The sequence below is a fragment of the Pristis pectinata genome, chromosome 28 (assembly GCF_009764475.1).
Source record: "Pristis pectinata isolate sPriPec2 chromosome 28, sPriPec2.1.pri, whole genome shotgun sequence".
Taxonomy (NCBI): Eukaryota; Metazoa; Chordata; class Chondrichthyes; order Rhinopristiformes; family Pristidae; genus Pristis; species Pristis pectinata.
In genome coordinates, this window is record NC_067432.1 from 20,715,139 (window position 1) to 20,742,605 (window position 27,467).

At 43.4% G+C, this 27,467-nt stretch overlaps 1 protein-coding gene across 2 annotated transcripts in view; it reads right to left on the minus strand.

Annotated features, from left to right (window-relative positions):
• Positions 1-27,467, minus strand: part of sema4ba (sema domain, immunoglobulin domain (Ig), transmembrane domain (TM) and short cytoplasmic domain, (semaphorin) 4Ba) — a 340,196-nt gene that overhangs the window by 185,842 nt on the left and 126,887 nt on the right. Inside the window, exon 1 of one of the 2 annotated variants that reach the window (XM_052040700.1) lies at positions 23,252-23,297. The exons of the other annotated variant lie outside the window; for it this stretch is intronic. The gene's annotated coding sequence lies outside the window, so the exon portion shown is untranslated. Of the gene's footprint in view, positions 1-23,251; positions 23,298-27,467 lie in introns of those variants that run through there. 2 annotated transcript variants of the gene reach the window in all.

The following is a 27,467-nucleotide window of genomic DNA, read 5'->3' on the forward strand; positions in this document are numbered from 1 at the left end:
ACTCCACTGGTGTCACCTGTGGCCCAGCGGTTGTACTTTTCTCTCTGAGTTTGGATTGCACTCCAGAGACTTGAGCACAGGACCTAGGCAGGTACTGGACTGAAGTACCAAGGGAATGCTGCACTGTCAGAGGGACTCCGCTTGGATTAAGTACTTAAGCTTGCCCTCTCGGATGAATGTATAAGATTCTATGGCAATATTTTGAGAGGAGCAATTGGATGTGACCCCAATGTCTTGGTCACTAATCATAATCACATAACACTTTATGGCAGCTTGCTTTTTTCTTCCAAGGCAATCCCTTTGCGTCAATGATTATTCGTTTCACTCCAGTTCGGAGGTGGTTGGTGAGACTAGTGTGGGATCACAAACTCTGAAGACTGATGTGGATGGGCAGTGTTTGGATAGATGTTGTGCACTCCTTCCGCTGTTTAAACAGGGCCTCTGTATGATCCCGACTCCAAGACCCGAGTTGCTCAGTGCCCTCTCTCGAGTCAGGAAGGAAGCCACATCTTTTAGAAAGATGTTGAGAAAATATGCGAAACATTTCTTCAGTCCACCTAGAACTAAATCCATCACTATGACAGAGCTCAGAATACAGGTGCTTGGTGTCAGGCAAGTGGAAGATATGGCCAGGCCAATGAAACGCAGAGCCTCAACACTGGAGATGTTGGTCTGGGAGAGGATGGTGAAATTGGTTTGCCTATTCATGAATGTGGAAGATTTTGTGTGGGCAGTGCTGGTAGTACTTCTCCTGTAGTCTGAGATAACTAACGTACACAGTAGTCCATGACTGAGAAGCATGCTGGAAGGCAGGGATCACTGCTGCTCAGTTGGCCATGAGCTTGGTGCCAGGTTTGAGGGCTTGATTTTCAAACACTTGTTCCCTCAGTGGACTAAAGGTTCTGCTCTCTCCCTGGAGGCAGTGGTGAATTTCATCATCAACATCAGTCTTCACTGAACATTGGCTCCTAGGATATGGATTATGATCCATGTTTTCCAGTATCCTTGTGGAACTTGCTTGTTGGGATTCAGTGTTTAACAGTGGAAGCATGTTGGTAGAGGGACTCTTGTGTTCCAAATGTTATGGCAAAGCACATTGCCTCATACACTTCAATGAATGAATCAACAACAAGTTTGAGGTCAGGCTCAGAGCACGAGCATGTGCAGGTGTCACTTGTGTACTATAAACTAATGACTAAAGCTGGACTGATCTTCGTCCCAGAGTGGAAATGACAAAGACTGAACAGCTTCCTGTTCATTCTGTTGGAGATGAGGTGAGGTATTGCAGTGAAGAAGAAAAGAGTTAGTGCAATCTCACAGCCTTCCTTGACCCCTGAGTGCACTGGGATTGGGACTCTGGTGGGCCCATTGTTTGGAACATGGCTGCCATTTTATTGAGTACCAGACTTGGAACAGTAACAAATTTCTGAGGGCAGCCAATTTGTGAAGGGTTCTCTGCGATCCCTCTCAGTTAAAGGCTTTTGTGAGGTTGAAAGAAGCCATGTCCAGGAATTGGTGCTGCTCACTACATTTTGCTTGGATTTGTTGTCATATCCACGGTGTTCTTGAAAGACAGAATCCGGGTCAAGATTCTGGGAGGAACTCTGGAGCTAATGTCAAGGAAGGAGTCAGGAAAGTTAACTCTAACAGTGTCCTCTGCCTGATAGAATGCTTGGAACATGGATTTGCCATAATCAACAGCCTGCTTCTTCAGAGAGACCTAAAGAAGGCTGAATGGCAGCACCTCAATCCAACTACTGAGTGAGGACCACAAGGCTGTCCACATCACCTGCTCTGTGAGAGGTACCACCAACTGCTGGACTGACCAATGCCTAATCTGATCTATCATTTCCATCAATCAGGCCCCTGAGTGAAAACGGCCCTGGAGACAATGCTGCAGGAAATTCAGCATCTAAGGTGAAACTGACCCCAGGAAGAATGTCCCTTCAGTCTATGCCTTACAGCCAAGCCAACGATCATTGGGAGCTGTAGAGTGTTCTCAGTGCTTAGCTTTCCCTGAGGTTCACTATAATTAGCAACAGTGAAGGCTCTTCTCCACCAGAAAACACCGGGCCTGGCTTGACTAAGATCCAGGAATTAATTAATTGCAATTACAAGATGTTCTTGGACTTAGAAGCACCATCAGGTCTCAAATGGATAAAACAGATCTAAAGGCAGGTGAAGGCCAAGATCCAACAAAAAACTCATGACCTCAAAAAGAATTGGTGGATGGTAAACGTGCAGGAGATCCAGCAACAACGACAACAACAGGTTCTTCAGGGCTGTCGTGACCATTGGAGAGCCAAACCCAATTGAGGATGTTACGTACAAACTGGATGCTCTGCTTCCCACATCACAACAGTGACTGTACCTCAAAAGCACTTGATTGGCTCTAAGGTATTTTAGGATGTCCTGAGGTTGTGGAAGGCAAAATATAACTGCTATTTTGTTTTCAACTATAAATGCTAGAAACAGATTTTATTTGAGCTATGAAACTAATGGTTTATTGAAGAGGGTTGCTACATTCGAGAAGACTTAAGCTAAAGTGCTTATTAAAATGCATTGCCTATGCAGTCCTTATTGAATCACTTCAGTACAGTTTGGGAAAGCAGAAGAGGAATTGAAAAAGAATGCAATGAGGCCACAAATGGAGTTGGCACAGTGTGAGAAGTATTTAAAGAAGCAGAATATATAAATGAGGAACCACCATTTTTATATGTTTAATTTACAGCTCCACAGGTCATACTAAATTATAATTTATACCTAAAGGACAGTGAATTTTATGTGAAGGGGCACAGTAGGCATAAACAAAAGGTTGGAGTGTGAATAGGGACCATCAGGGGATAGATAGGGCAAATTTGGTAATGACAGGGAGAAGGCAGAAGTATTTTGCTTCAGTATTTACCAGGTGTACTTTACAATGGATGATGTAATTCATAAGGAGATATGCATTTAAAAGAGATATATGAAGTAAATTAATCCGAGCATTGAACCTTTGGTTTGGATGGATTCCATCCAAGTTTTTTTTAAAAATCCAAGGTAGGAAAAGCACAACATTTCTACACTCATTTAAGAATGAATCCAATAAAGGTACAGTATCAGAAAACCAGCAGATAGCTAAAATAATTCCTATGGTTAAGCAGGAACAAAGAACAGTTTGCAGACCAGTCAGTTTAATATGGGTGATAGGAAACATAATGGAATCCTTACCGAAGTACAAAACAGTAAAACATCTAGAAACAAAAAAGTCAAATAATGAACAGTCACCGGTTGTTGAGGTAACAGGGAAGGCAATGGTAATACGTAGACATAATTTATCCAGAATTTTATAGGGCCTTTGATAAAGTACCCTATCATAGACTAATAAATGTCAGAGAGTGTGGAGTCAGAGGGCAATCTGTTATAAGACTATTGAACAGACAACTTGTATGATAAGTTGGACTCTTGACCTCACAATCTACCTCGACATGGTCTTGCACCTTATTGTCTACTTGCACTGTACTTTTTCTGTAACTGCAACACTTTACATTCTGTTTTTGTTTTCCCTTGTGCGACCTTGATGTACTGATGTTGTGAAATGATCTGCAGGGATGGCATGCAAAACATAGTTTTTCACTGTAACTCGGTACCAATTAGCAATCAGCAGTATAGCTTGGTAGCTGGCTTCAATTCAGAAAGTAGGAGAATGGAGATTCACAGTGGAAGTGGGTGGGCCAGATTCTTAAAGAGCCTTTGATAAATACCAGGGCCAATGCTGTTCACAATTTGCAGTAATGATTTAGATTTTGGAATCAAAAACACAATTTCCAAATTTGTGGATGAGACCACAACGGGGGGAACAGTGAGAACGAGAGGACATTAATAAATATGCAGAATGAGCAAATAAGTGGCAAGTGATGTTCAATAAAGATATATACAAAATAGCACTTCTGGTAGAAAGAATGATGAGGTAACATAACTTGGAAGGTGCAGGTCTAGGTGGGATACAGGAACAAAGAGATTTCCAGTACAAATCCACCATTCACTAAAGGTACTTCCACAGGTTAGCAAAACTACTGAGGAAGTAAACTAAGTACTCGGGTTTATTTCAAGAGAGATAGAACTGAAAAGAAGGGAAGTTCTACTAAACTTGTATTGAACCTTGGTTAGACCACACGTGGAGTATTGTGTACTATTCTGGTCACCATATTAGAAAATGATGTAAAGGTATTGCAGTGGTTGCTGAGAAGATTTATAAGAATGATAGCAGAAATGCAAAAGGATAGATATAAGGAAGAAATGAGCAGACGGGGTCCATTCACTTGAGATCTTTAAAATTATTGTTTTGATAGAATGGATGCAGGGAGAATGCTTTCACCTATAGGGAGAAGCAGAACCGGACACTATCATTATTAGACAGTCCCTAAGAAATCCAGCTGGGAATTCAAAGAAACCCTCTTGGTGCTGGGAATATGGAACTTGCTACCCCTGGGAATGGCTGAGATGAATAGCACAGACACATTGAAGGGGAGGCTAGAGAAGTAAGGAGGAAGAAGGGAATAGAGACTTATACTAATAGAGTTAAATGAGGAAAGATGAAGGAGGCTCAAGTGGAGCATGAACATATAAATTGGTTGGGCCAATGGCCTGTTTCTGTGCGGTGTATTCTTTGTACCACTGGGGAGTCTTTCCTCACGTTAAGCTCCTGGCACAGAAATCCATTCACCGCCCATCCCTTGCCCAACCAACCACATCCCCACCATTGCTTCCTTGTGGAGCTGTAACTTTGCAGTTATCTGGAGACAGACTGCAGTTCAAAACTTCTCAGTGTAGTTTTCTTTCATCTTTTTATTTGAACTTCTGTTCCACCCTAAGGTAAGAGGATATATTTGCGGAGCCTGACTCAATTCTCACCAGACTAATGATCAAGCCACGCTGCAGTACTTTGAGTTCAATCATTAAGGTGTTGTGCATGGCAAATTAGTGTTTCACCACTGCACCCCCAACAGATCAAAACCAGAACAGGTGTTGACACACACAGAGTGATCCCGTCATCTGTTCCAATCTGCGTACTCCTGTTGATTGTGGTATGAAAGCAATATTAAACTTTAAAATGTCATTTATTAAAGAAACATAAGTTCTTATCAGCATATCTATTACTGTTAAAAAATGTGACTTGAATAAAATGTTAAGTGGATTGCAATTGGGCAAAGTTCACTGGAGAGTGTGGCTGTGAGGGTAATGGTGCATGACCCTTTGATTCCCTGTTGCTTTGGCGAAGAGTTCACACAATCTCTAATCAGTACACTGCACATCCCACGATCGTGCACAATACTTTGCATCCAATGTCATTACGAAATGTACAGAAGAAATAGAAAATTTATGACACAGAAGGACACCATATCTGTGCTTGTTGGAAAGAGCAATGCAGTCTCATCCCAACTTCCAGCATTTGGTCTGTAGCCTTAGAGATCACAGCTCCAGTATACACCAAAGTGCATTTTAAATGTGATGAGGGTTTCTGCCCCCCTCCCTTACAGCCAGAGAATACCAGACCCCTCCCCCATCATCTAGGCGAAAAAACCTTTTTCTCCACTCTATTCACCAATTCTTTTAAATCTATGTTCCCTGTTCAGTTTCTGACCTCTCTGCTGAGGGAACCAGGTCCTTCTTATTTACTCTATCCAGATCCCTCATATATTTTATATACCTCAAATAAGTGTTCTCTCAGCCTTCACCTTTCTAAAGGAAAGAATTCTAGCCACTCCATTCTTTCGTTATAAGTAAAATTTTCAGCTCTTGACAGCACCTTCATAGATCCTCTCTGTACCCTCTCCTGTGAAGTGGTGACCAAACCTGTAATCAGTACTTGAGCTGTGACTGAAATAGTGTCGGTACGCATTTCTAACATAACTCCCTGCCCTGATGCCTCGGTTAACAAAGGACAGCCTTGCACATGCCTCTTTAACAACTTTATTGACCTGTACCTGCATCTTTGTGCATCAGTGGACATATACTCCTCAATACATGTTGTACATTCCCTTGCCTTTTTGCTCCTCCCCAAATGCATTACCCTACAATTCTCTGGATTATATTCTATTTGCTGTTTTTTCCCTAAATGCCCAGACGATCTGTATCTGAAGAGTCACAGAATCATATGACACAACAACAGAATCTTCAGACTACCAAGTCTGCACTGACCGTCAACCCATTCAAACTCATCCCAGTTTATTCGTACATCATTCCTATCCATTCTCCCCAGAATCTACCATTTAGCTACACACTGAAGGCAATTTACAATGGACAAGTAACCTGGCAACTAGCATGTCTTTGGGAAGTGGGAGAAAATTGGAGCACCTGAAAGATACTCATACAATCAGGAAAAGAAAATGCAAACTCCACAGAAACAGCACTGGAGACCAGGATTGAACCCAGGTCATTGGAGCTGTGAGGCAGCAGCTCAACTAGCCTTGCCATTGTGCTGTCCTGTCTTCCTGCAGTCTAAAACTTCCCGCCTCACTGTCAAGTACAGGGTGAAATTTTGTATGATCTATAAATTCCTTCTCATGCCCCCTAAATTCAGGTCTAAATCATTAATATATATTACAAAAAGCAATAGACTGAGTACCGAGTCCAGAGGAATCCTACTGCTAACAGCCTTCCAGTCACAAAAGCACCCCTCAACCATTGCTCTTTACTTCCTGCCATGGAGTCTATTTTGGATCTGACTTGCCACTCTCTTTAGGATCCCATGTGCTTCTACTTTTCTATCCAGTCTGCCAAGTGTATCTTGTCTAAAGCTTTGGTAAAATCCATGATCAAATACACCACCCTGATTGAACTTCTTTTGTCAACTCCTTAAAATATTCAATCAAGTTGCACAGACATGACCTTCCATTAACAAATCCATGCTGACTGTCCCTGATTAATCTGCACCTTTTAAAATGTGCATTTATACTGTCCTTTTGAATGGATTTCAATAATCTGCTCACCATTAAAGTTAAACTGGCCTGTAATTACTTGGTCTATCCCTTTTCTACTCCTGTAGCCAGAAAGGACTGCAAAATCACAGGCTAACTGGTAATTCCTTGTCATGATGGAGCTCAGAATAGAGTGCCTAATTCAGGAGTCTGATGCCAGCTGTGTGAATGACATGGCCTGTCCAATGGAGCTGGCTGAGTGTTATAAGAGTCTCAATGTCGGGCTTTCCTACATTATTGTTGCCTAATACTTTAGCTACCAGCCACATGTGGTCAATTAAGAACCCAAACGTGCAATATTGCTTTCTAATTAGTTATAAAAGAATAATAGGCACTGTTATTGGGCATGCTATCTTGATATGCATTCAGATGTGAACTTGAACTTTGTATACATTGGTTGGTACAATAATTTTTATTTATTGTATGACTGCTTTAATTCTCTGGTTATTTAATTGTAGTGGAAACTTATTAAATAAATCAGTGTATGAATTACATTTAGTTGGAATAACCAGAGGATATGCAGGGTGGTTCTCACTAAAAATGAGTTAACTTGATTAAAATAGTGTTGCCATAGCCAAATCTGTGGCTGGTCAGAATATCTCCTTGGGCAATACTACAGCACCAGAACACAATACAACAGCAGAGTTTTCCCACGCACTTGGCTGCATCCAAGCTGCCCAATCATCCTTTCTCTCAACGCACTTCGGACTTCCCAGAAGTTTTGTTTTGAATATTCTATCAACTTGACGGAAACTCAGAGCTGTGAAAGCTTAGTCTCCTATTGGCAAACTCCCATTTAAGCCATGGTCCTAGCAACCATCAATAATAGATCATCTCTACCTTTCCTGTTGGGAGTGGAGCCCAGATCACTAAAGAAAGCTGTGAGGAAGAATAACTAACTAGCTGTTGGAGAGTTCGGTCAATTCTGCATCTGCCACCAAGCGTTGTCCTAAAATGATAATTACTTCCTCAACATTGGGCTTGAAGGTAAAGTAAACTGGATGATCTCCTCTTAGGGGGATAAAAAAACAACTTACAAATGGCAGCAAAAAATGAGCTGCTGGTGGAACTCAGTGGGTCAGGCAGCATCTGTGGAGGGAAATGGACAGTGAATGTTTCAGGTCAAGACCCTTCATCCAGATCAGATGCTGCCTGACCCGCTGAGTTCCTCCAGCAACTCATTTTTTGTTGCAGATTCCAGAATCTGCAATCTCTTATGCCTCCAACCCGTAAATAATAATCCTTCCAGGCGTGTGCAATTCTATTTCTGTCCAAACACCTGAAGGAAAAGTTCAAAATGCTATTTGTGAATTGGAAGAGTGAGTTGCATCACAATCTTGCAACAACTAAATGTCATACTGGAAACAGGTCAGCTCTTATTACAAAATAATGCATTGTTGCAGCAATTGGGATTCTGTGACACCAAAGGTTAGTGACAGATCTGAAGACGCCAATATTCTTCATGGGGTCAGATACAATGACTGTGGCCTTTGCAGTGTTCAACTGAATGATTCAGTACAGGAAACTACCTAAGGAGTTGGATGGCACAGAGGCAAAGGAGGGGGTGCCATTGTGAAACCGAATTTCACAAGAGTGTCTGAGAACCAGAATCATGTTTTAAGGACGATGACCCAGGGACAACATGCAGATGGGGAAACGGGGAGACCAAGCAACAGTCCTTGCAAGACTCCTGAGGTAATGTTTGTGAAGGAAGAGAAGAAGGGTAGGTTGGTCAAGGAAGGAACACCAACTAGCTCTTAGAGGACTGAAAGCTGAATATAGAAGGTACATGAATCTCAAATATTAAGCTGTATATTTAGCTCTAATCATGGAGAAAACCTTGTCACAACTGTGCCTCCTCTTAATCCCTATCTTCTGCATCTATGTCTCCGTCCCACTGCTTCTCTACAGTGCCCCCCAGTGGCTGGCAGCATGGCTGTGGGAGGACTACTATCTTGCATTACCCCTTCCTTGCTGGATGACCTTGAGCAACTCTGGGCCTGCCAACTATCGGCATTGGACCACACTCCTTGCCCTTGAGTGGCGACAGTTCAGCTAAGGACTGACAACAGTGGCACTGGGGTAACACACACAAAATGCTGGAGGAACTCTGCAGGTCAGGCAGCATCTACAGAGGGAAATGAACAGTCAATGTTTTGCCGAGACCCTTCATCAGGACTGGAAAGGAAGAAGGCAAAGCCAGAATAAAAGGGTGGAGGGGGAGGGGGAAGAGCACGAGCTGGCGGATGATAGGTGAATCCAGGTGAGGGGGGAAGATAGGTAGGTGGGAGAGAGGGGGAAACATTGCAACTGTTTCAGCAACAACCAACCAGAGTTCCCCAGGTTCCCACAGGAAGGACCCAGGCAATGTCTTGACGGCACAGGCACAGAGCTAACCAGCATTACACGTGCTCCTAAGCACAGACTTCCCTATGGGAAATTACTTCAACCTCTGGCAGCATTTGTGGAGGGAAATAGACCCTTCATCTGGATGGGAAGGGTCAACTGTCCATTTCCCTCCACAAATCCTGCCTGACCCGCTGAATTTCTCTAGCAGTTTGTTTGCTTTTGTTCCAGATTCTAGCATCTGAAGTCTCTCGTGTCTCTATTTCAACCTTGTACGCAACAGGTCGAGTTTGCTTTCAGTAACACCAAAAATAAAGTTGTAAATCCAACTCTAGAGAATGGATCAAATACAAAACCACCAGTCAGGGATATTTCAATAAAATGTACAAGGTCACCGCACTTGCTAAAAACACACATTCACACATTGTACAACAGTACCTCCCAAATCCCTGTCTCCATCACTTGGAAGGTCAAGAGCATGAGATCACCACCAACATATCACTGGGTATCCCGCAAGGATTAACTCCCCTCCTGTCGGATCCGGTTATTTTCAAATCCGCAGGTTCTTTCAGGAGTCTAAGAATGAGTTGAAAACAACTTGGTGCTTCACAAAGTTTTATTGGAAAAGTTTAAAACAAAGAAACAGTCACAGAACACATGGCACTAGCTTTACAACCAGGAGATGAGCTAAGACAAAGGAACTAAAAATGAGCTAGTGGGAGGGGGAAGAGAGCAAGAGAGAAATAGAGGCAAGAAAATGAGGTAAGCAAGAGAGTGATTTAACAAAAAAACAACACCTCTTATACCTGAGGTAAGAGGTACTCCTCAACTAACAATGGTCCAATCAGAAAATCTAACCAATGAGAAAACACATATTCACAAGATCACAAGATCACAAGACAAGGGAGCAGAAGCAGGCCATTCGGCCCATCGAGTCTGCTCCAAGGAAAAGGGAAAAAGAAATGGGGTGGGGAAAAAAAAACATATTCACCTGATGGACGACGAACCAATAAGCTAAGAAGCTGCCATTCCTTGTACAGCCACTTGAGGTGTATTATACACTATACATGTTAAAAAAAACTACTTAAAACAGTCAAATCCAACACTCCTGACACCCTAAAGCCTTTCCTCCATCTACAAGGAAGAAGTCAGGAATAAATGGAGCACTCTCTGCTTATTGGGATGAATGCACCAACAACTCTCAAGAAGTTTGACACCATCGATAAACAAAGCCCACCTTGACTGGTATCCCATCCACCACTCTACACATTCATTTCCTACATCACCTGCACAGTGCACCATCTACAAAGTGCACTGCAGTAATTCGCTCAGGCTAGTCTGGCAGCAACTCCCAAACTTGCCACCAATAAGGGCAAGGACAGTGAGTGCAAGGGATCACTGCTACCTACACCTCCCCCTCTAAGTCACACACCATCCTGACTTGGAAATGTATCACTGTTCCTTCCTCATCACTGGGTTTAAATCCTGGAACTCCCTTCCTACAGTATTGTGGGATTTTGTTCACCAGAAGGACTGCAGCAGTTCAAGAAGGTGTATGTTCCTTCGTTGTTACTGGTCCAAAATCCAGCAACTCCCTATCTAACAGCACAGTTTCTTCCTCATGTGGAGCTAGTCGGGAATAAGGCTCACCATCTGACAGAGGGACCCACACGGTAGCCAGAGATAGGGAATAAGTGTCAGCCTTGCCAAGTGTATCCCTGAAGTTTTGTTTTAATTCACTGTGCATTTACTTTTAAATTAGAAAATGATTTGCCAGCTTCCCATCCTAAGTTTATACACTGACAATGTCTATATTTCTCTTCCAACTATTCCTCTGAATATTCTTATTAATCTGGTAGTGTAGCGGCTAGTATAACACTATTACAGTGCCAGAGATCCAGGTTCAATTCCTGCTGCTGTGACCATTCCTGGGAAATGGGTGGAAAATGGCAGTTCTGTGGGCAGTGTACCTGTCAGTGTATGATCACCAAAGAAGGACACACCAGCCGAAATCTAACCTGTTCTAATCATCTCCACAGGAACTGCCCTGCTCCTGGCTTTGAAAAGATAGATTTTCGAGCCTCATCTGATTCCAATCCACTACCTCCCCTCCCCTCCAAAGACTCTGGCTATACTTCCCGCTGTCTTGGAAAAGCGGCCAACATAATCAAAGACCCCACCCACCCGGGATATTCTCTCTTCTCCCCTCTCCCATCAGGCAGAAGATACAAAAGCCTGAAAGCACGTACCACCAGGCTCAAGGACAGCTTCTATCTCACTGTTATAAGACTATTGAACTGACCTTTTGTACGATGAGATGGACTCTTGACCTCACAATCTACCTCATCATGGCCTTGCACCTTATTGTCTACCTGCACTACACTTTCTCTGTAACTGTGACACTAAACTCTGCGTTCTATCAATGCTTTTCCCTGGTACTACCTCGATGTACTGATGTGGTGAAATGGTCTGTATCGATGACATGCAAAACAAAGTTTTTAACTGTACCTTGGTACATGTGACAATAATAAACCAATTACCATTAGGTTCAAAATCTCCCATTTCTGCTTAAGCTGCTAGCAAAATGTGTTAGCTTTATTACAATGATATTATGAGACCCAACGTTCTCATGCTACATTAAGTTTGTTGGCTCATTTATCATCTGATTGGGATTGAAGGTTAAATCAGAATATGTCAGCACCATGGCTGGGAAGAAACTGGGGAGATTTTAACTACCTCCTTTTAACAGAAGTCTGGTGACCAGTAGATGACAGCGGCACACTGGAGCACAAAATTACCAGCGTTTAGCAGGAGCACCACCAGATGATTGGTGCTTTGTTAATCTACAATGAACCACAACAACATTCCTGGTATTTTCTGCAGCTAAATACTTGGCACCATTTTGGGCCCATACTAGCTCCATCAAACTTCTGACCCACAATTCAGCAACACAATGATCTTATTGTCAGGGATAACCACATCCAGAGTTGGTGAGTGTTGGACTAGCAGAAGTGTAGGGTGAATATCATGGCTGATCACTGCCTTTGCTGATAAGCAAGGCATCAAATAAATAAACCATTTAGAGTGAACTGATTTCATAATGGTTAAAATTTACTTTCAGCTTTCCTCTTTAATTATATCAGAATAAAAGGCCTAAAGCCAGTTTGGCTGCATTTCACTTATAAATAATAGACCCTCCCATCAGTTAGGCAGAAAATACTTCTCCTTCTGTAGTACTTACATTGTACTCCAGTAACAGCAACAAATGCTGCACTGTGCACGTAATATTTCAGAAGCAGAAAATCCCAGAGATATTAGAGCTGTTCAGTAACAAGAGGTGCACTGCTTGTTAGGTCTCTGCAATGTAGCAGTAACACTGGCTCGAGAGTTTAGAGTCACAGAGAGATACAGCATGGAAACAGGCCTTTCAGCCCACAAAGTCTGTACCGACCATCAAGCACTCATTTGCAAGCATCTTGTGTAGGAAGTGAGATCTCAAATCTAACAAGGAAGAGGAATGGAACCAGAAGCAGCTCAGGAAAGGAGTTGCTTACTTCTTTTACAGTGCTGCTGCTCAGCGCACAGTGTGATCACCTAGTGTGTTGGCTATGGTTTAAGTGGTGGGTCAAATGGCTGTGGCCAAAGTCATTTGTTCAAACACAGAGATGCTGACAATACACGGCAGCTCTGAGGAAGCACTAAGCGTCGAGAGACAATCTTTTGGATGCAGGAGTCAACGGCAATAGTTCAAAATTGTTCTTGGGGAGTTAATAAAAACAGAAAACAGTAGGTCAGGCAGCAACCAATGAACTGGAGCTACCATACTCCAAACCCGTGTCCAATTTACACTCCCCATGAGCACAGCAATGATCGCAATGACCTCGCACGCTGATGAAAAATCATTGACTGATAAGTTAACTGTTCTCTCCACAGGTGCTGCCTGACCTGCTGAGTATTTCCAAAATGTTCTGTTTTTATTCAGATTTCCAAAATCTGCAGCTTCTTTTTTGCTTTTCAGTTAACTCTTGGCCAATATTGATTCTACACTCATGATCAGTGAAACAAATTATTTGAATGTCGTCAAACACAGTCTGAAGGCCTTGCTGCCTGCACATTGACTCTGCATTTTCCTCCTGACAAAAATGCAGCACTTCAGAAGTGTAATGGACCTTGGCAGCCCTGAGGTCATAAATTATCTCAGGAAGCCTTCTGGGCTTCACACTGAAAATCTGTGGGCAGGATCAGTAATTGGACTGAGCTTCTACACACCATTCTCACTGGAAGAATAGGGTTAAAGTCCCAGCCCAGTGTGAAAGATTCTAGAGGAGTCTGGCTCTGTGGCTCAGAAGGGAAGGGGGGAGAAGAGGAGAGCAATAGTGATAGGGGACTTTATAGTTAGGGGAGCAGAAAGGAGATTCTGTGGATGTGAAAGAGACTCCCAGGTGGTATGTTGCCTCCCAGATGCCAGGGTCAGGGACATCTCAGATCAGGTCCACAGCATCCTAAAAGGGGAGGGTAAGCAGCCAGAAGTTGTAGTGCATATAGGTACCAATGACATAGGTAGGAAAAAGGATGAGGTTCTGAATATGGGGAACTAGGTAGGAAGCTGAAAAGCAGGACCTGAAGGGTAGTAATCTCTGGATTGCTGCCTGTGCCATGCACCAGTGAGGGTAAGAATAGGTTGATTTGGCGGATGAATGTGTGGCTAAGAAATTGGTGCAGGGGGCAGGGTTTCAGGTTTTTGGATCATTGAGATCTCTACTGGGGAAGGTATGATCTGTACAAAAGGGATGGGTTACACCTGAACTGGAGGGGGACCAATATCTTTGTGGACAGGTTTGCTAGAGCTGTTGCGGAGGGTTTAATCTAGTTTGGCAGGGGGATGGGAACCCAAGTGATTGGTCAGAGGATGGGGCAGTTGGTGTACAGGTTGATGCAGCGTGTAGAGAGACTGTGAGGAAGGATAGACAGTTGATTGGGCAAAATTGCAGTCAATTGAATGGGTTGAAGTGTGTCTATTTTAATGCAAGAAGGAATAAGGGTGATGAACTTAGGGCATGGGTCAGTACATAGAACTACGATGTTGTGGTCATTACAGAGACTTGGCTGTCACAAGGACAGGAATGGCTGCTGGATGTTCCCGGATTTAGATGTTTCAAAAGGGACAGGGAGGGATGTAAAAGAGGTGGGGGAGTGGCATTGCTAATCAGGGATAGTATCACAGCTGCAGAAAGGGAAGACGTCCTGAAGGGATCATCTACCGAGTCAGTGTGGGTGGAGGTCAGAAACAGGAAGGGAGCAATCACTCTATTGGGAGTATTCCATAGACTCCCCGATAGCAACAGAGACACTGAGGAACAGATTGGAAGGCAGGTTTTGGAAAGGTGCAAAAATAACAGGGTTGTTGTCATGGGTGATTTCAACTTCCCTGATATTGATTGGCACCTCCTTAGTGCAAAAGGTTTGGATAGGGCAAATTTGTTAGGTGTGGCCAGGAAGGATTCATGCCACAATATGTAGACAGGCTGACTAGAGGAGAGGCCATTCTGGATCTGGTACTAGGCAATGAACCTGGTCAGGTGTCAGATCTCTCGGTGGGTGAGCATTTCGGGGACAGTGACCACAACTCCCTGACCTTTACCCTTACCTTGGAGAAGGGAAAGTATTTAGTTGGGGGTGGGGGAATTATGATGCAATTAGGCAGGAACTTGAGAGTGTAAATTAGGAGCAGATGTACTCAGGGAAATGCACAATGGAAATGTGGGGCTTGTTTAGAGATCACCTGTATGGGGTTCTGGGTAGGTTTGTCCTATTGAGGCAGGAAAAGTATGGCACGGTGAAGGAACTATGGTTGACAAGAGATGTGGAATATCTGGTGAAGAGGAAGAAAGGAGCTTACTTAAGGTTCAGGAAGCAAGAATCAGATAGGGCTCTACGGAATTACAAGGTAGCCAAGAAGGAGCTTAAGAATGGACTTAGGAGAGCTAGAAGGGGGCATGAGAAGACCTTGGCGAGTTGGATTAAGGAAAACCCCAAGGTATTCTACTTGTATGTGAAGAACAGGAGGATAACGAGAGTGAAGGTAGGATCGATTAGGGATAGAGGAGGAAACGTGTGCCTGGAGTCAGAGGAGGTAGGGAAGGTCCTTAATGAATACTTTGCTTCATTATTCACCAGAGAGAGAGACCTTGACGTTTGTGAGGACAGAGTAAAACAGGCTGATAAGCTAGAACATGTCGATGTTAAGAAGGGGGATGTGCTGGAACTTTTGAAAATCATTAGGATAGGTAAGTCCCCAGGGCCGGACGGCATATATCCCAGCATACTACGGGAAGTGAGGGAAGAGATTTCTGAGCCCTTGGTGATGATCTTTGCGTTCTCACTGGCCACAGGAGTAGTACCAGATGATTGGAGGATGGCAAATATTATTCCTTTGTTCAAGAAAGGGAGTAGGGATAACCCTGGGAATTATAGACCAGTGAGTCTAACTTCAGTGGTGGGCAAATTATTGGAAAAGATTCTTAGGGACAGGATTTATGAGCATTTGGAGAAGCGTAGTCTGATTAGGGATAGTCAGCATGGCTTTGTGAGGGGCAGGTCATGCCTCATGAGCCTGACTGAATGCTTTGAGCATGTGACAAAACACACTGATGAGGGTAGAGCAATGGATGTGGTGTATATGGACTTTAGTAAGGCTTTTATTAAGGTTCCCCATGAGAGGCTCATTCAGAAGGTTGGGAGGCATGGAATCCAGGGAAACTTGGCTGTGTGGATTTGGAATTGGCTTGCCATAGAAAGCAGAGGGTGGTTGTAGATGGAAAGTATTCTGCCTGGAGGTCGATGACCAGTGGCGTTCCGCAGGGATCTGTTCTGTTCTTTATGATTTTTATAAATGACTTGGATGAGGAAGTGGAAGGGTGGGTTAGTAAGTTTGCAGATGACATGAAGGTTGGTGGTGTTGTGGATTGTGTAGAAGGTTGTTGAGGGTTACAACGGGATATTGATAGGATGTAAAGCTAGCTGAGAAGTGGCAGATGGAGTTCAACCCAGAAAAGTGTGAAGTGATTCACTTTGGAAGGTCGAATTTGAAGGCAGAATACATGGTTAACGGCAGGATTCCGAGCAGTGTGGAGGAACAGAGGGATCTTGGGGTCCACGTCCATAGATCCCTCAAAGTTGCTGCACAGGTTGATAGGGTTATTAAGAAGGTATATGGCATGTTGGCCTTCATTAGTCAGAGAATTGAGTTCAAGAGCCGCGAGGTAATGTTGAGCCCTAACGTTGAGCCCAATAAAACCCTAGTTAGACCACAATTAGAATACTGTGTTCAGTTCTGGTCACCTCACTATAGGAAGCATGCGGAAGCTTTAGAAAGGGTTCAGAGGAGATTTAACAGGATGCTGCCTGGATTGGAGATCATGTCTTATGAGGATAAGTTGAGCGAGCTAGGGCTTTTCTCTTTGGAGTAAAGGGGGATGAGAGGTGACTTGATAGAGGTGTACAAGATGATAAGAGGCATAGATCAAGTGGACAGCCAGAGACTTTTTCCCAGGGCGGAAGTGGCTAACACAAGGGAGCATAATTTTAAGGTGATTGGAGGAAAGTACAGGGGGGATATCAGAGGTAAGATTTTTACTCAGAGAGTGGTGGGTGCGCGGAACGCGCTGCCAGGGGTGCTGGTAGAGGCAGGTACATTAGGGACATTTAAGAGACTCTTAGATAGGCACATGGATGATAGAAAAATAGAGGGGTATGTCGGAGGGAATGGTTAGATTGATTTTCGAGTAGACTAAAAGGTCGGCACAAAATCATGGGCCAAGAGGCCTGCACTGTGCTGTAATGTTCTGTGTTCTATGAATCAATAAAGACTGTTAGTGGAGTCTGAAAGAAGCAGACGGCTGTCCTCATACTACACTGGAACTCACTGTGAGTGAAGGGCATGGGGGAGGGGAGAGAGAAGGCAGGGAAGAGAGAGAAAGGGAGGAAGGAGAGGGGAAAGGAGAGGAAGGGAATGAGAAAGGAGAGAGGGAAGGGCAGAGGGAGGCGAGGGGAGAAAGATGGGGAGAGAGGGTATGAGGAGTGAGAGAAGGTGCAGAGAGAAAGGGAGAGAGGGGGGTAGAGAGAAAGAGGTGGAGAGAGAAGGGGAAGCAAGGGAGAAGGAGAAAGAGGGGGGAGAGAGAAAGGGAGTGTCAGAGAATCAGAGAAAGAGAGAATGAGGGAGATAAAGGGAGAAAAAGATTAGGGAAGAGACAGAGAAAGGAGAGAGAGAGAGAAAAAGGAGAGAGAGAGAGAGCAAGAGAGAGAGTGAGAGAGATGACACCCTGGTAACAGCCTTATGTCTGCCAAGATATCTCAACAACCGAGTGGATCCATAGGGATGCTGTGTGCAATAGGAGTATAACTTGGAGATGGGGCTGCAGCACTGTAGCCCAACCCTTTGATCCTGGCAGCACAAGATTCCAAACTTTCCTGGTTATAATACTCTTGGTTTATAATGGAATTATGATCAGTTTACAATGAAAACCTTGTTCTGATCCTCGACTGTTTAGTCTGAAAAGAGCAAACAGAATATATCTCCCAGATGAACCTCTCAAATCATTAAGCTCTTAACGGAGAAAACATTTAGGGTCCAGATTTGTACTGTCTGCAATTTAATAACCAAAAAAACAGTCAGGCTCAGCTGGGAGAACCTCTGCAGATTTCAAAAGATTCATCCTTTCCCATTAAATAAGGAGATTCAGACACAGACCCACCCACTGAGGAACTGGAGGGCAGATTAAATTAAATTACATTTTAATTAAAGCCACAGTAATATCCTGCCTGAGTCAGCCCGTTACCATCCCCGTTCTAAACCAGCTGCCCTTCCACTGCCACTCAAACTACTAACACAAAGGGGCTGGAAACATCAGTTTGTATTTTATTGAACAACTGTCGCCTCATGCTGCTCTTCCTGCATTCCTCCTTAGAGTTTTCAAAGGACATTCCCAATGAAAAGTCTGGAAATACTGGCACCTCTACCATGGAAAGTATTATACCCCGCACTTCTGAGGGGTATAGATAGGGTAGACTGCAGGAAACTTTCCCCATATCAAAGGTAATAAAACCAGAGGATATAGATTTAGGGTAAGGGGAAACAGATTTAGAGGGGATCTGAAGGGGACCTTTTTCACCCAGAGAGTGGTATCTGGAATGCACTGCCTGAGAGATTGGTGGAAGTAGTCGTTGACAGCATTTAGTAGGTGTCTAGAGGAGCACTTGAATAGAAGGCTACAGACCAAGTGTTGGAAATGGGAGTAATATGGATGGGTGCCCACTGGTTGGTGTGGGCATAATGGGCCAAATGGCCTGTTTTCATGCTATACTCTAAACCACTTACCAGACATACTGGGGCACATCTGGTGCTTCCTTGGTCAGAGTTGGGCCAGAATGCTGGTAATTCCTATCTAACAACACTGGGGAGCAAATTCACCACACAAATTGTAACTGTTCAAGAAGCATCCTCCATCCCTTGCCAAGGGTAACCAGGGGTGGGCCATAAATGCCAACCTCGCCAAGTCCCTCTGCTTTCTAGGGTCAATACTGAACAGAAACTCGACTGGACCAGCCACATAAATGTCGTAGCTGCAAGAGTAGGTCAGAGGCAGGGTTTCCTGCAGCAAATGACTCACCTCTTGATTTTCCACCATCCACAAGGTACATGTGATGGAATACTCTCCATTGACCCTGGATGAGTCTTGGAGGTGGTCATTGTCTGGCAATTCTGTGGCATGAAGGTTACTTGCTCTTTATCAGCCTGAACATTGCTTGGGTCTCGACTTTGACTTTGAGCTTGCCATCTTCTCCCTCTTCCACTGCCTGCTGGGAAATGGGTCAGAGTTGCTAAAGCAAACTCTCTGCAGTAGTTATAAATGCGGTATAAAGTAAAGGGAAATGGAGAGGGGAAATCAGAGGGGGAGAAAAAAAAGGGCAAAACCAAGGGGAGGGAAAATGGAAGTGGGGAGCAGAAATGGGGAGAAATGGTTGAATAGAGGGTGTGTGAGGGAGCACTATAAGCCCATTTGCAGCACAGGGAAGTCAATGTAGAGGACTCAGTGTTGGTAAGATCCATTTTCCAACAAAGGACCTGTTAAACCACATGTGCTTCCTGCATTGTGGCTCGATTTGCTCCATGTAACATATGACCTTTGTTATTACTGAGTGCATTACTGCTTGGTATGCCAGCTGCACTAGGAAGGAGCAGAAGGCTCTGCAGAGGGTCATCAAGACGGCCCAAGACATCATTGGGACTCAGTTACCAGCAATGGAGGACATCTATCAGGCTCGATGTCGAAGCAGGGTTTTAAACATCATTCGAGAACCAGCTCACCCTGCTCACTACCTTTTTAAACTACTCCCCTCTGGTAGGTGATACAGGACAATACATACACAAAGTACAAGACTGAAACACAGCTTTTTTCCCAAAGCTGTTAAATTGTTGAACATGGGCTGACACCTCCTATACATACATACATACACATACTATGTCTTCCCCCCTTTACTGGCTGGACTCATCACGGCGTTATTTAATATATTGATATTGATATGCTGCTAATTATCATTATTATTATTATCATGGTTCATTTGCACACTGCCTTTTTATTTTTTTTACACTTTAAGTTTGTGTAAGTATATTTGTTTTATTTTATAGTTATAATTGCTCTTATCAATTTACTGTTTTGGTTTTTATTAGGCAAGGGAATGCCATCGTAATCTCATTGTGTTGTTGTTGCAACAGTACAATGACAAATAAAGAATTCTTCTTCTTCTTCTTCTTCTAAAAGCAAGGGTATAGTCGCAACTGTTTGATCGAACTTCCATGGATATCAGCAAAAATGCACCTCACACATGAATGACATCAAGGCGCAAACATTTCAAAATGTGCAAAATGCTTTTTATATGTGATTCACAGATAAAACATAGGTAGAATATTTTTAAATCCAATTTCCAGGATTAAATATTTTCTCTGCCTCCTCATGCCCCAATGACCCAGTCCCAACAGTCGAGCAGGTGCAAGTTTCCATGTTCCTGTCAGATCTCTTGAGTCAGGCATTGGCATGTGAATAGAGGAAGTGACTCTGTAAACAGTATCCCCACCGGCCACCCTTTCCCAGTCCCACCTAGTCACTATGATTCTCAATGTACAAAGCATCACAAAGCTAGTATGGAAAAATGTCCAAGTCAAAGTCGAGTTTATTGTCATATGCACAAGTACATGTATGCACAGGTGCAATGAAAAACTTACTTGCAGAAGCATCACAGGCACACAGAATCAGATACACAACACTCACAAGGTAAATATAAATTAACAACATAAATTATACAAAATTATACAGAAGGAACACAACTAGAACAAAAAAAACTAAAACTAAAAAAACATCCATTGTAATGCAAAATGGTCATAGTGTTGCTATAGTGAAGTAGTGATTAAGGTTGTGCAGGTTGGTTCAAGAAGCGAATGACTGAAGGGAAGTAGCTGTTCTGGAACCTGGTGGTGTGGGACTTTAGGCTTCTGTACCTCCTGTCCGATGGTAGATGGAGAAGATGGCGTGGCCTGGATGGTGGGGATCTTTGATGATAGATGTTGCCTTGGATGTGAACTTGCTCCAAATGGACTGACCTGCTGCAACCTGCTCCAACGTATGGCATCAAAAGGCTGTGCACTGCCTACACTCTAACTCATCCCCATGGATGACAATGTACATTGCCTAAACAGTACTGAGTGTCTACAGACATCACAGCCTTTGATTGTTCAAAATCACCATCCCAAAGAATTTCCTGCACGTATCAAGCCCACTGACATCCACTAATGAGGAGCTTCCAAGTAATGCGATAGTTGTTATTTTAAGTATTTTCCATTAATAATTTTAAAAATCATGTGGCTTCTAGATGGCGCTCAAGGAACAAATAAATACCGTTTCGTCTCAATCTAAATTAACCATAACCAGCAATGTGGCTCAAAACACAAATGTGTAATTATATACTACACTGCATTCACAATACAGGAATGGACCATTTGGCCCCAAGATTCTAGGCTGATTTTTCTCCCACCTTACTTCATTACAACACAAGAAAATAGGATCAGGAGTAGGCCACTCAGCCTGACCCGTCATTCAATATGATCATAGCAGATCTATGTTGCCCCCAACTCCTCTTTAATGCCAGTTCCCCAGAACCCATAATTCCGTAACCTTTCAAATATTTATCCATCTTCAACTTAAATATATCTAAATGAACCAGCCTCCACCACCCTCCAGAGCAGAGAATTCCAGGGACTCACTACACTCTGAGAGAAGACATTTCTATGCACATCAGTTTTAAATGACCAGCCCCTTATTTTGTAGCTATGTCCCTTTGTTCGTGACTCTCCCACTAGTGAAAACATCTCAACATCTACCCTGTCAGGCATCTTAGGATCCTGCATGTTTGAATAAGGTCACCCCTCATTCTTCCAAACTCCAAGGAATACAGAATTTGGCCTCTCTTGGTAGGACAACTGTCTTTTTACCTAACAGTTTGAGGACATACCTTCCACTCTTGTGAATTTCTTAATATTCATTTTGGGGATCTGGGGATCAATAAGACCAAGATTTATGGCTCAGCCTAATCATCCTTGAGAAGGTGGTGGTGAGCAACCATCTTGACTTGGCCTCTTCTTAAATGCACCCATCCTATTCACCCCTTTGTTAAGTTCTGATGCTCAAGCACTCCCCGTTCAAAGCACACAATCAGGAAGGACATTTGACCTCCATTTCACTTTTCCCTCCATATTTCCTTATAACTTCAGAGGCCTTTCTGCCCATCGAGTCTATGTCAGCTCACACCGCAATCTCATTCCTCACTGATTTTACCCTGTAACCTATTCTCACCAAATTTCCCTTAACTCTCCCCAATTCTTCTACTCAGCTACACACTAGGGGAAAATTACAATGGCCAAGAAACCTACCAACCTTTAGATCTTTGGTATATGGGGGGAAACCAGAGAACCCAAGGAAACCCACACAAAGAACATGCAAACTCTATACAGACAAGACCAGAGGTCAGAATTGATTCTGGGTTGCAAGAGCCCTGTTGCAGCAGCACTCTGCCGCCCAAGAAGGTAGTCTTGGACATGCAATTAGTGAAACCTGAAGCAAGCACGAAGACCTGGGACGAATTGCCTGTTCATCCCAGAACAATCCTTCCAGTTCCAACCACAATGATGCCACTGCGTGGCAGACAGAAGAATTAGTGGTGGTTACCCTGCAGGTTACTTGTACTGTGAATTGAAAATAAGGCATTAAAGGCTAGTGGTTTCCTTGCAAATACCAGACAAGTAAGAGCCAGTCAAGTTATTGTTCATAAGTAGAAGAAATGTAAGAATACATTTTTTTCCACAAAGCTTCTTTGGAATAGAAAATTCTCAGGAATCTATGACAGGTAGCTGAATAGATTGGAAAAATTCTCTATGGTAAAACCTGCTGGCCATTTCCTCTTACCCCCACCCGCCTGCCTCCCGGACTTACAAATACATCTTTTTAGCATTGATGAATACTCACATTTAATAGCCTGATTTCCATCACAGTTACAATAGAGGAAGGCAGTACATCAGAGTAATCCAACTTCACTTGAAGCAGTTGCAGACACACAAAACGTTGGGTTATTAATGAGAGCAGCTTGATAATTCCACATGCTGACAGGACAAGAGGAAATCCTTCTCATCATTCGTTAGCAATTGGTGGAACCCTGCTCTCACCATGGTTACAGCACCTTACTACAGCAGCAGGCGATCCACTCTATCGCCATGGTATCCAGAAAGGCTGCAGCAAACCTTATTCAAGGGAGCAACAACAACGAGCAAGTGCTCACACCCGTAAGCATTTGTAATATTCTTGATCAAAGCACTAGCTGTTCAGAGAGCACATTCTTACCGAAAGCTGTTGTAGCTGGAGCCGGACATGGAGTGGGACTCCCTCTGGACAGTCTGATGAATGCGAGCTGCCACTAGCAGCGAGAACTGAAAAGGGCTGTTCCCAGGAACATCACATCGAAGAGCCTCCACTGAAATTACAAGCGAGGGTCGCACTGTACAGCCTGCCAATGGTATCTCATTGGCGAATCCCAGAGGAGTAGTAATGGGTCTGGAGCTAAAGCAAATTACAGACACTGTGACACTGCAATCCTTGCTCTAAGGCCAGTTTCATCTGATGGATTTGCAAAGCAAAATGCAATTTACATAGCCATTAATTTCATATTATCCCCTCTGTCTCTGAGCTCTTTTATTCAATTCATTCTACCAGGACTGTGTAACTTATTAAGCTGAGAATTGATGTTTGTAATTAATTATCAGGGTTTTTCTTAATAGTCAGTTTCTTTCATTCAGATTGGCTGAGATGCATTTTTCTTTCATCCTTCCCGCTTCCTAGAAGGAGAGTAAATCTTGATGTATTGTCTACAATCTTGCAATCGATCCCTAATTAAATCACGCTACAGTCTGCAGTCCAACGATGGTCTCATAAATTATAACCCATTAGGGCATCGACATACACTGTTCAATGCCAATTATATTGCAGGCCAAGCTTGATATTCCTGAATGATCCACTTTTCTTTTCGTGTTTAACCTGCCAGTTACAAGACACATCCCAGGTTTGCAATGACCTTTCAAAGCATGTGCTCCAGTGCGCAGCGTAAGTGATATTTGCACAATTCTCCAAAATATACTAGAAATTGCCACTTCTGTAGAAAACAGTATCAACATTGCTGAGCTAAGGATCTAATAAACATGCGTTAATGATGCAGATTCATTAATTATGAGAACATGCAATAAGGGGAAGTTGGGACAGCAAAGTTACGGGTTCCCTCCCTCCGCCCCATATTCACTGAGCATAGTTAGGATGAGAGTGTATGTAGTTATGTTCATGATAGGCATTTGTTTAATACATCATTCCAAATGCAGTCAAATTTAGATCCCTGCCCAAGAATCACTCTGTTGATATCTTGTGAATTCCCCAAGTTCTTGGGAGCCCTTCACACACACACACACTGTTAACAAAGGGAGAGAGAAAGAGGGAAGAGGGATAAAGAAAGAATCCAAGTACTTTCCATGCCCCTAGAGGTCCTGAAAAGCTTCAAAATCAGTTGCACTACACAAAAAGTGCTGGAGGAACTCAGCAGGTCAGGCAGCATCTATGGAGGGAAATAAATAGTCGACGTTTTGAGCTGAGACCCTTCATCAGGACTGGAAACGAAGAGGGCAGAAGCCAGAATAAGGTGGTGGGGGGGGGAGGGGGAGGAGTACATGCAGGCAGGCGATAGGTGAGTCCAGGTGAGAGGCGAGTCCAGGTGAGAGGGGGAAGGTAGTGGGTGGGGGTGGGGGAGGAGGGTGGTAGATATAATAAGCTGAGAGGTGATAGGTAGAAGAGGCAAAGGGCCGAAGAACAAGGAATCCAGTAGGAGAGGGCAGTGGGAATCCATGGGAATCCAGTCGACTGTTTACTTCCCTCCATAGATGCTGCCTGACCTGCTGAGTTCCACCAGCACTTTTTGTGTACTGTCCACAACCAGTCGTCTGCTTTTCAAATGTAGGAGATGCAGCAGACAATTAGATAACCGTCTTTCAGTGATATCAACTGAGGGTTAAATATTGGCCAGACACTGGGGGAGAACTCCATTGCTTTGATATCCACCTGAGAGGGCAGTCAGGACATCGATTTCATACCTCATCCAGAAGTTACTACCTCAAAGAATGCAGCCCTCTCTCTGTACTGCACTGGACTGTCAGGCAAATTTTGGATTCACCCACCAGGCTATAACAGATATCCATAAACCCCCCCCCCCCCAATGCAAAATAATGCAGCTACTGGAAATCTGAAATAAACAGAAAATACTAGATACAATCACCAGGTCAGGCAGTATCTGTGGAAAGGGAAACAGCTAATATTATTAGTTGATGACACTAACTCCATTTCTCTATCCACAGATGCTGTCTGGTCTGCTGAGATTTTTCTGTCACATTTGTAGAGTCATATCAGGTCACTAAAACATCCAAAAGCACTTCAGGTACAATATCTCTCCAAGTAATTTCAACCTCTTGGTTATACAACCAAGACAGCTTTAACTATCTTATCTGCACTCTTTGGAACTCTCGTGTTAAACTTCCATACCTTGAGAAACCATGTCATGATCCATCCTAATAACCAAACTTCCCTCTGCCTGACTCTGCAGCATTTCCCTTTATTTCCAGTGAAGCAACTTGGGACAGATCTACATGTTAAAAGCCACTAGACAAATACAAGTTCTTTGAAGTGCAATGTCTATAATGCAGGCAAACACTCAGAGTGCAGCCAATTCAGGTTACATCACATGAATTCTCTCTTACAGTAATTGCTATCCTAATGCTGAGATTTAAATTATATGAGATCAATTGTACAGAGATGGAGCGAAAGTGCATGGTACAGGGATGAACAGATATTGCACAGCAATTGAAGTAATAAGGTAGTCATTAGCAAATGTGGAGACTTCCACCAGAATGTACAGACAACAGCTCTGTTTTCTATTACAGTGAAAGTAGCCAAATCAACTTTGCTACATTACTAATTTGAGTTCTGTTTCTTTCTTACCCTCTCTGAAAGAGCAGGAAGGGCACCCGTTAGTACTCCCACATTCCTATTTTAATTAATTGAAACTAATGTACCGGCAAAGGTCCACCTCTGCATTAGTTATCCACCACTGCTCTGTAGTAAAGATGAGGAGGTCTACCTCATGGCTACATCAAGGGCATTGCCCTTTGGCTGAACTCCCACATAGGCTTGAGCATTTTAATTACATTTAGCCTGGACGACCCACCTCACAATCAGTCTTTCCACAGAAAACATCACCACCAGTGCATGGAATTATTCACTATATGTGACCCTCATAAATGAAATCAGTTTCATTGATGTATATTCAAGTTCACACACACACACAAACTAAAACACATAAATGAGCATACACACGCACATGCATACATGCGCTATTACCTAAACAAACATACCTGCACACCCAAATGTGTGCGCACACGTGCGCACGTACACACACACAGACGCGCGCACACACACATATTCTCTATATGCAAAATAAAAATTTATCTCCTTGACTCTCTTGTAAGGAACACCAGGAAGATTTTTCATTGGAGGATTAAAAAACCGGTGTGTACTTTCCATTTCCTTTGAAACTTTTAGATTACTAATCATAAAAATACCTGGAAAAAGTCTGTTGGACCCTTGCCAATGAGAGGTTTGATGGACCCTCCAGGCATGTGAGCAGCTGGAGTTGGCAACCATGATTCACTCTGATGCAGGTCATTCTGAGTGCTGTGCCCCTACACGCCGGGTCCCTATTTACAAAATTGAGTTAATTGTACAATCAATCCCACTGGTAATCCATTGGATAACTAGTTAGCAATCAGAGTTATGGATAGTCTACTGTATCCTCAATTCTTCAAACTATACTCTATCACTATTCTTCTCCAGTGTGGGAGTGGAGGACAGAATACCCTTGAAGATCTATGTGCTCCTCCAAATTTTCATTGCTCCACCATTGGCAAGCATGGCATCTTCTGGTTACTTCATCAGTGAAATGGTTAACAGCTGTTTAACTTCTGGAGTTTCTTCCCTAGACTTCTCTACCACTACCCTCCAAAGCCTATCCTCTCCAACAATCTTTTGACTACTTGTCCTAATATCTCCCTCTGTTCTAATGAAGGGTCTAGGGCCTGAAACTTTAACTGTTTCTCTATCCACAGATGTTACCTGACCTGCTGAGTGTGTGCAGCATTTTCTGTTTCTATCTCCTTATGCAGCTTGGAGTCCAGTTATTGATAACACGTGTGAAGCTTCTTCAGACATTTTTCCACATTAAGAGTACTGCACAAAGCAGATTTCTTTTTTTTAATCTATACAGCACAGTAACAGGCCCTTCCAGCCCAAAGAGCCTGCACTGCCCAATTACACCCTTGTTAACCGACTAACCCGTACATCTTTGGAATGTGGGAGGAAACTGGAGCCCCCGGAGGAAACCCACGCAGACACGGGGAGAATGTACAAACTCCTTATAGACAGCGGTGGGAATTGAACCCCGATCGCTGGCACTGTAATAGCATTATGCTAA